The 9,714-nt window shown below is 36.3% G+C and overlaps 1 protein-coding gene across 4 annotated transcripts in view; it reads left to right on the top strand.

The window, feature by feature from the left end:
• PolA1 (DNA polymerase alpha catalytic subunit) overlaps positions 1-9,714 on the top strand; it is a 561,406-nt gene that overhangs the window by 153,579 nt on the left and 398,113 nt on the right. The window lies entirely within an intron of this gene.

Genomic DNA, 9,714 nt, shown 5'->3' with positions numbered 1-9,714 from the left:
TGAAATTTTGTTGTGTTGTACCATCATTTTCTTTTGGTTTAAGCCAGTAAGAATACAATTTGGGCGGCTAAATCCCATATTGCAGCACATCCTCGTTCGTTCAGTATCCAGGTAGATACCCAACAGGGTGCATCACAAGAATGTGAGGATTGGACATTAGGTTAGAAGCCCTGATCGGTTCTTTGCATTCCTTTAAAGGCTATGTGGAGGTCTCCCTCCAGTTATACAGTGAGACTTATTTTTTATGAGCCTTTTGAGAGATTATTTGATAAATGAGAGATTATTATTTATGAGACTTAATTATTATGTGACTCTCACAATGAGACTATTTGTGCCTATGGTCCCACAGAAGGTTCTACTAAGGTAGAAGTTGAGAAATTTTTTGAGGCTCTAGAGAAAGCTACTGACACAATGAAAAAGGAAAAGTTGGTCCTTGTTGGGGTGTTTAAATAGCAGAGTAGGAAGTGATTGTCAGACATACAAAAATGTTTTGGGAAAATTTAGGGAAAAGAGCAAAGCTAATAATAATGTCAAATACCTGTTGGATTTCTGCTAAGGCATTATTGAAAAAAAAATGAAAGAGTTTGAGAACAAGAACGAAACCTTGGAGATTCAGTGGAAAACCGTGATTGATTCAGCCAGAGAGGCATGTGGTGAGGTTGTTTGCAATGATAGAAAAATCAAAACCCCATGGTGGACACAAGAAGTTGAGAGGCAGTGAAGGAAAAGAAGAAAGCATATCAAAAATTCCTGGCAAATAAGTCATCTTGTGCTCTTAGAGAATACAGAGACAAATGTAAGAAAGCTAAACACTGTGTAAAACTAGCCAAACAAAATTCATGGGACGACTTTGACAAGAATATAGAAAATAAATGTCAAGAAGGTGGCAAAATATTCTGGAGGTTGTTGAAGAAGCTTAGGAATGGAATAAAGAGTGCTGTAGAAGGAGTTAGAAATGATAAAGGTGAGATGAAAAATGGAAGAAAAAGATAAACTTCAACTATGGAGTAATTACTTCGAAAAATTGCTAAATGAAACAAGCAGTGATAGCAAAGCTGTAAAAAAACACTCAACAGGCATACAATCAGGAATACATATCCATACTTGAAGTAGAAAAAGCCATCAAAGGCTTGAAATGTGGAAAGGCAGCAGGAGTAGATGATATTCGACCAGAAATGCTGAAGTATAGTGGTAAAAAAATCTTACAGTGGCTGCCTTCTGAATCTTACAGTTCAGAAGGTTTGAACAGAGGGACGAATTCCTGATGATTGGAGTAGAGCTCTGATAGTACCCATATATAAAAAGGGAAATAAAATTGAATGTGAGAATCACAGAGGCATTTCGTTACTGAGTGTTCCGGGCAAGATTTATGCCAGTATAATTGAGAAATGGTTGAGAAGAATTGTGGAAGAAAAACTTGGTGAAGAACAAGCTGGATTCAGGCCAGATAGAGGCTGTCAGGTTCAGATCTTCACTTTACGACAAATAGTCGAGAAAGCATGGGAATATAACAAAGATCTTTATTTAAGTTTTGTCGATCTGGAAAAGGCATACGAGAAGGTGCCAAGAAAGAAGCTATTCAATACCCTACAGTTATATGGTGTTAACTGGGCATTATATCAAGCAATACTTAGTCTTTATTTGAATTGCAAGTCAGCCGTTAGAAATGAAGGAAGTTCTCTAAGATGGTTTAATGTTAAATCTGATGTGAGACCAGGATGTACATTATTTCCTCTGTTATTCATTATCTATATGGATCACATTATGAAAGAAAGTGGTATTAAACATGATATCAGTATTGGAGATGTTAATGTCAGCTCTTTGCTTTATGCGGACGATGTTATACTTCTAAATAAATCTGCTAGAAGAGTTTGCAAGATTCCCTGACTAAATTGAATAACTGTTGTAATAGATATGGTATGAAGGTCAGCAATAAAAAGACAAAGACATTGAAAATGTCAACTGTGTTTTGAATGGGGAACCTGTGGAACAAGTAAAACATTTCAGCTACTTAGGCACAATTTTTAGTGAAGATGGTAAATTAAATATGGAAATAGACAACAGAATCAACAAAGCTGGTATGGTAGGAAGTCAATTGAATAAATTCATATGGATTAAGAGAGAAATTAGTCGGAACACTAAATTTGCTGTATATAAGCCAGTGTTCAAACCAGTTTTAACTTATGGATCTGAGAGTCAGAAGTAAAACACTTGACTAAAGACTAGAAACCGCAGATAATGAGAGTCCTGAGAAAGATTAGTGGCCTGAACAGATGTCATCAATGGCAGTATCATATTAAAAACGGGGATATTAGGAATGAACTTGAGATTGTCAGCATCCAGGAATGCGTCAGCAGAGCTAATGGTATGGTCACTTGATTAGAATGGGCGAGGAAAGATTAGCAAAACAAGTGTTATCTGCCAGGTTGGCAGGAAAACGACCCCAGAGGAAGACGAAGATAGAGGTGGATTGATACTGTACAGAGTGCTTTAGACAATAGAAATATAAGATCTGATAATGTTGAAGTCTTGACAAGTAACAGACTGATTTGGAGGAAATTTGTAGATAGGAAGTTAGTAATGATGTAAATTTTTCATGTAGTACTATCATATCTTGTACACCCCTTGAGGGTATACAAGATATGATATTAGGTCTTGAATTTGATGATTGTGTGTGTGTGTGTGTATGTGTGTGTGTGTGTGTGTGTGTACACACACACACACACACACAGTGGTTCAAAATTCCACTTACAAACTTTGAGGGGAGGTAGAGAACATCAAAATCATCCATATTCACATAACATGACCGGAAATGCCAGTCGAAAGTGATAGGTGGCACTGCTCACCATTGCTTCAGGTGAGCAATTGGGACATCCTTATTCAAGTGTTTGACTTCATACGAAGAACATGCGTCATTTTACGAATGCTGAGATGGCAGACTTGCACCTCCTTTACCATATTATGTATACAACTACTATTGAACTGCTCAGTTACACCTAATAAAGTTTTTTACATTACTTACTGCCTTGTGTTATTTCTGTATCTTTGTGTCCCTGTTAGTACCTTCCTGTGGCGTTTCCGGTCATGCTTTCCTATGTGAACATAGTTGATTTTGATGTTCTCTACCTTCCCTCAAAGTTTGTACGTTTAAATTTTGAACCACCCTATATATATATATATATATATAAAATCAATAAAGATGGGGTAGAAAAATCCTGAGCCTGCTCATGGCATGAATGTCCTATAAGTTAACAAACTTTTTGTAGGTGTTGACAAAACTGTAGTTTCCAAAAGATATTGACATATATTTTGGCAACTACAGCTTCTTGAATTCTTTGAGGTACAGGTAACTATGAATCCATAATGAAACACCAAAATACACACTTGACGGCGTTGGATAGATGTTTAATTAGTTGTAATTAATTATACAGCTATTTCAGTTTAAGTTTTTGAAACCTCATCATCGGTGTAACAGAATATAAATGGGAAATTCGAATGACATGAACAGTGTAGGAACATTGAGAGTGGTATCATTTTCATGTGTCGTTGTAAGGGGGTCAGGTAAATATAATACCTGGCTCCCTCATAGCAATATAATACTACTAGGATCTGAAATAGGTATGTTAGTGTGCATAACTATATATTTATTGTTTTAAAAAAAAAAAATGAAAAAATACAATTACTGATAACAATTTCCCAAGTTTTGGGTATGGACAGTTCACCCGTTATTAAGAAATTCATTAGCCATTTCTCTCTCTCTCTCCTTTACTTCCACAAATAGAGATATCTCCATCCTTTTTATCAGAGGTACTTCTGAATACGTTTCTCGAATCCTTAAGAAATTTCATCTTTCAACTATGTTTAATTTTATGAATCAAATCAGCTCTTTATTACCATCTCCTAAGGCAACTACTAAGTACAACTTTAGTTGAAACATTCTGACCTGTCTGAACTTGCAATTACTAATACTGAGCACTGGGCCGCTCCTCATGGGGCACCTATTTCTGGTGGAGAGGATCTCCATGTGATGGTACTGGCCCTTTTCATCTTTCCTCCTCCCCTTCTTTGCTTCTGTTCCATATTTTTTTCTCTATTTCTGCTGACTTTTTTTGCTATCCTGTCTTTCAGCCTACCATCACTGGGATCCAGTACCTTACTGCCGTGTTTGCTGTGCAGTGCAACCTGTGATATCCAGAAAGAGGGATTTCAGAAGTCTTGCAGTACTTTGGCAAGGAGGCAAATCCTGGATGGCCTGGCCAGGATCAGTCAGCTAGTGAGCTTGCCTGCAAGTATCAGTGGTTTTTAGTACATCTCCTACCCCATGGTCCAGGGACAGGTTCAAGGCTTGCTGTGGTGCTGGTATAGTGTTTGGGATATCCCCATTGTTTCACTCCCAAGCACAGTCTTTGTTGGTCAATGAGTGGGCATTCATATGAGGCTCCACGCTAAATGGGGAGCTCTGGTGCCAAACAAAAAATCTTTTGAACATGAATTCTTCATCCTCAAATTTTTTAGGGCTCTCACAAGCTCCCAACCAAGTATTGATACCTTGGATACATCACTTGATCACAGAAGTAAGAAACAAAAGACATGTGACACCAGTATAAATGTTTCTTATCATTCATTTAACAGGTGAAAAAAAATAGGGAAAATGTCACCCTTCTTTATTCAGAAGGGTCTAGAAGGACTGGCAGGATCTCACAAATCAGTTAAGAAGCTACATTGATATCTTTGTGAGAACATCATGTCTGCAAAACTCAGAAAAACCGCTCATTTCAACATCAGTGGGAGGAATACCACTTGCAGTAACACCTTATAAATTACTAAACTCTTCTAGAGAAGTGATATCAGAATGTAATCTTGATATTCCAGATGAGGGGATATATTAAGAGCTTAAAGATTAGGGAGTGAGAGGTATGAGACACATCTTGATATGCAGTGATGGTTATTTGGGTCTGACGAGGAAAATCATCTTTACTTTTGATACACCTAAACCTCCAACATCTGTAAAAGCAGGGTATCTCAATTGTCCTGTTAGGCTGTACATCCTTAATCCACTGAGATGCTTTAAATATCAGAAATATAGGCATGTCCAAACTGTTTGTCTTGGCTCCACAACTGTGCCTGATGTGGTAGTAAAGAGCATTATAATAAAGCTTGCTCTGCAGAGAAAGCTAAATGTTTACAGAAGGCTAAATGTGTCAATTTCCAGTTTATTTTTAATGCATGTCAGAGGTGGAAGGATGAAAAAGAAATACAAAAGATAAAAAAACAAAATATATCAGGATGCAAAGAGGAGCACATCAGTTTCTGGTGGTTTATCTCATCTACAGATAAACCACCAGAAACTCCCATAGAAAATATCGATATTTCTGTATCCATCATTTAGTATATCTGAGCAAACTTAAACTCACCAGTTGATCCTCGCACATCAGATGATGTATTAAACATTATTCCAGAAGAAGACATGGACACTGGCCATCCATACTTCCCTAAATCAATAGATAAAATCAAGACTGACAAAGGTAAACCCTCACTATTTCGGGAATTGTACAGGTGTACAAAGCCAACACATTAAGAAAATTTCTACAGTGTAATTGTCATGGATTTCACCAAAATATTGATCTCAAGGTTCCACTTCTCTTTCTTAATAATAGTCAGTCTAACTGCTCATATTCTGCATAGTCTCAATAGAAAATCTGCTCCCCCTGAAGCGATTATTTTCCTGTTATTTGTACTATGTCTTCATAGTGCATTTTTATAGTGCAGATGCTCATGTGGGATATCGACCAGGCTGACTGGAATACTTATATTTTTCATCTTGCAAAATTTAATGTTGAAGCAGTCACTCAACACCTATCAGTGAACAGTGATGTATGTCAATTTGAATTGTTCAGGTAGCAAAAACCACAATTCCAAAATCATCTTGATTTCCACTGTATCCATGGCAGAATCCAGAGTACCAAGCAGTCAAAAAAAAAAAAGTCTAGACACAGCATTGGGCATATTTCACAGATATCCTACCATATTAAATCAAATAGCTTTTAAACATGCTTGGGGCTAAGCACGTTTTGTGCAATATCAGATTCAAATACAATCTTTAATGCAATTTACATCACAAGTTAATCAAACAACCAGTGCAAAAATTATATCAGATAAAATCCAGAAAATGAACAATTGGTATAAAACTTACAATTTGCATATGTAATAAAATGGAATAGTTATTGCTGCTCCATAAGCTATGCTATTGCAGACACTTAGGAGAAACTTTTGCTAGAATTTCAGAAACAGCGTCATATCTTCCTGACTTTTTAATATTGAAAGAGCAATACGAGAAACAGTGGCTAAACTTTTCTACAGTGGGCTAGAGTTATACAAACAGCTTTTGTTAAGGAGGAACTAAATAGAGTATTGTTACTCTTCATGCCAGTGCATTAGGTTCTGATGACATCCATTATGAAATTATAAAACATTTTCCCTTATATTCTGTGGCTCTTCTTCTGTATAATAATAGCATACTTTCATATAGTTTCAGATTGTTAGGTTAAGTCAATTGTTATTTCCATCCCAAAACCAGGAAAGTTCCAACCCAAGCAAACAATTACCAACTTGTCACTTTGATCAGCTATTTTTATTATTTTTATGGCTAATATAGCCCACTTTTGTTTAGGAGTACCCCCTTTTTTTACAATGTCATTGGCTGTTTACCCAAAACTTAGGGCATTACTGAAGTGTTATAAAACTAATATATGAAAAATTATATAGGAGGAAAATGGAAAATTTGGACATACCTTTTTGGATGTTGTTTTTTGTCTCCTTATTCCAGCAATGTGCTTTCATCTGCTGTTAAGCTGTTAAAGAAGGGGGGGGGGGGAGATTGGGAAAGTGGGGTAAAGTAATGTGGAGGAATTATTTGAAAAAAACCCCTGTTTCTTTTATATGTATAATATTATTATTATTAAATAAGGGTGGGTAGAGAATGTTTGGGAGGCAGGGTGAGAGAAGGATCTCAGGATAGAAATAATTTTTTTGGGGAAGAGGATGGATTTAAAGGAAAAAGGTCAAGGGTGGGAGTAACGGGGTGTGAGCAGTTTCAACAGGCATCGTCTTTGGAACTTGTGGAGGAAGTGGAGGCTATGTCATCTCGGCTAGGTGTTTCTGTCTTTGGTGTATTTGTGTTGTCTCCTATTGGTCGGAGTCATGACCTAATTTTTGTGTTATGGAGCTTCCAACTCTAGGAGATTATGTAGAGTCAGTGGACATTTATTGAGTTTTCGTCACATTTTATGGCTATCGTTTCTGATATTCTAAGCATTGTTTCGTTGTCATGTATGTCTAATATTATGGCCTTGTTGATTTGCGGGGTATGTTTTTGTTCAAGGGTGTGGACTGCTATTTCAGTTTTTCATGTCATGTATGTCTAATATTATGGCCTTGTTGATTTGCAGGGTATGTTTTTGTTCAAGGGTGTGGACTGCTATTTCAGTTTTTCATGTATTTTGTATCCTGTTTTTCTTTTTGTTGTTGCATTTTTTATTGTTTAAATGTTCTGGAATAGGGATGTTACAGTCACAGAAGTGTTCTTGTAATCTTGCCCATAAAGACCTGATAGTAGAACCTGTGTAGGTATCACTGTGTTTTTGGCAGAGAAATTTGTAGGTTTTAGAAGTGTTGCCAATTTTTGGTTTGTGGTGAACACCAGCTTATAGTCAGTGTGTTTGAAAATGTATTTGTAGGCTTTGTATGTGTTCTGGATGTAATGGCAGTTTGATAATTTTTTTGTGTTCGGAAGTTTGTTTTGGTTGTCGGGTTGTTTTGCCTGGCCTTTGCTGTTTTGTTGGCGTAATTTATTAGTTGTGTTGGGTAATTCCGATTTTGAAAAATTTTTGTTAACTTCCTTATTTTTTGTGTTAAGATAAGTTTGTTGAGAACTTGTAAGCATTTATGAATTGTGTTAGGATGACTGATTTTTTAATCGAATAAGGATGGTGTGGGTTAAAATGGAGGTAGTTGCCGATATGTGTGGGTTCGTGGAATATTTTCATGCTATTTTGTTGTTTGTTCTGACTAATGTCAGGTTTACGAAATTGATGGATTTGTCCTGTTTGGTTTCTATGGTGAATTTTAGTCTGTTGCTGTAATCGTTAAGGGACGCTTGTAAGGTGGTGATGCTTGTTGGTTCTCCAATGCATGGAATATCGTCTACGTATCGGCCATAAAAGGTGATTCTGGGGGGGGTTTGATGTTTTGTCCCATAGGGGGTCCGAAAATTTTCATATTCCCTATGGGTCCATACCAACACGCATCACCACCTTACAAGCGTCCCTTAATGATTACAGCAACAGACTAAAATTAGGAGACAACAGAAACACCTAGCCGACATGACATAGCCTCCACTTCCCCCACTAGTTCCGAAGACGATGCCTGTTGAAATGGCTCACACCCTGTTACTCCCACCCCTTGACTTTTTTCCCTTAAATCCCTCCTCTTCCCCAAAAAAATAATTTCTATCCTCAAATCCTTCTCTTACCCCCACTTCCCAAACACTCTCTACCCACCCTTAATTAATAATTAAGTTTTTTATATGTATAATATTAATAATAATATTATACATATAAAAAAACCAGGGTTTTTTCCGAAATAATTTCTTCACATTACTTTACCCCCCTCCTTTAACAGCTTAACAGCAGATGAAGGCACATCGCTGGAATAAGGAGACGAAAAACAACATCCAAATTTTCCATTTTCCTCCTATATCATTCTTCATATATTAGTTTTATAACACTTCAGTAATGCCCTAAGTTTTGAGTAAAGAGCCAATGACTGTAAAAAAAGGGGGCACTCCTAAACAAAAGTAGGCTATATTAGCTATTAAAATAATAGTTTATTTTTAGAGGAGTAACATGGGAATTTTTCCAGAAATAATAGCTATAATATCTTGTTTTTGTAAAATATTGGAATAAATGGTTACTGACAGACTTCTCTAGTATTTAGGTAGCAATGATCTTTTCTCTAACACACAATGTGTCTTTTGTAGATATTGCTCAATATTGGACCATTTTGTCCATTTAAAAATATGTATTAGAGATGCATTCCTGAAATGAGAATATCTGGTTTTATTTCCACCATTCGTTCTATCACATCTCACTTAACTGAACACTCTCGAGATTGTAATATTCCCATACCTGACTATACTTTCCACCACAAACAAAAAAAAACACCAACATAAACATACCAGAAACAACCAAAATCCCACTGTTGAAATATCCTTTCATGCAGTCAATCTAAATACATCCCTGAAATTGAAAAGATTATCATCATCGATTTCCAGGAAAATGAATCCAAATTACACTGTTTTGAATCAGTAGCAACAAGAACCCACCTAATGTGCCATAAACACAAAAAGACTCTTGTAACTTTTTATATTTGGTCACTTAACACTAAGTATGAGATATTTATGAGTACGTATATTTATGAATAACTATGTTCTACTAATAAATCCAAAAGGAAAATATCTCCTACAAAAAGACATATTTACTATCTCCCCCTTCATGGCAATTAAACAAAATAAATTACTCCTCAGTACTTTCAATCCAGCCCAATTCCTGAATACTCTTGAACCATCCAAACTCCTCCTAACACTTTGTACAAAAAAAAAGCCATGTGGCTGGCTCATAGTTTTCTGCCTTACTCATCTGATGACATTTTACCGCA

This window comes from Typopeltis vanoorti, chromosome 13 (assembly GCF_054136105.1).
Source record: "Typopeltis vanoorti isolate ZY-2024b chromosome 13, IOZ_Tvanoo_1.0, whole genome shotgun sequence".
NCBI lineage: Eukaryota > Metazoa > Arthropoda > Arachnida > Uropygi > Thelyphonidae > Typopeltis > Typopeltis vanoorti.
Note: the sequence above shows the minus strand (reverse complement) of the source record. Positions and strands in the feature narration are given on the sequence as shown.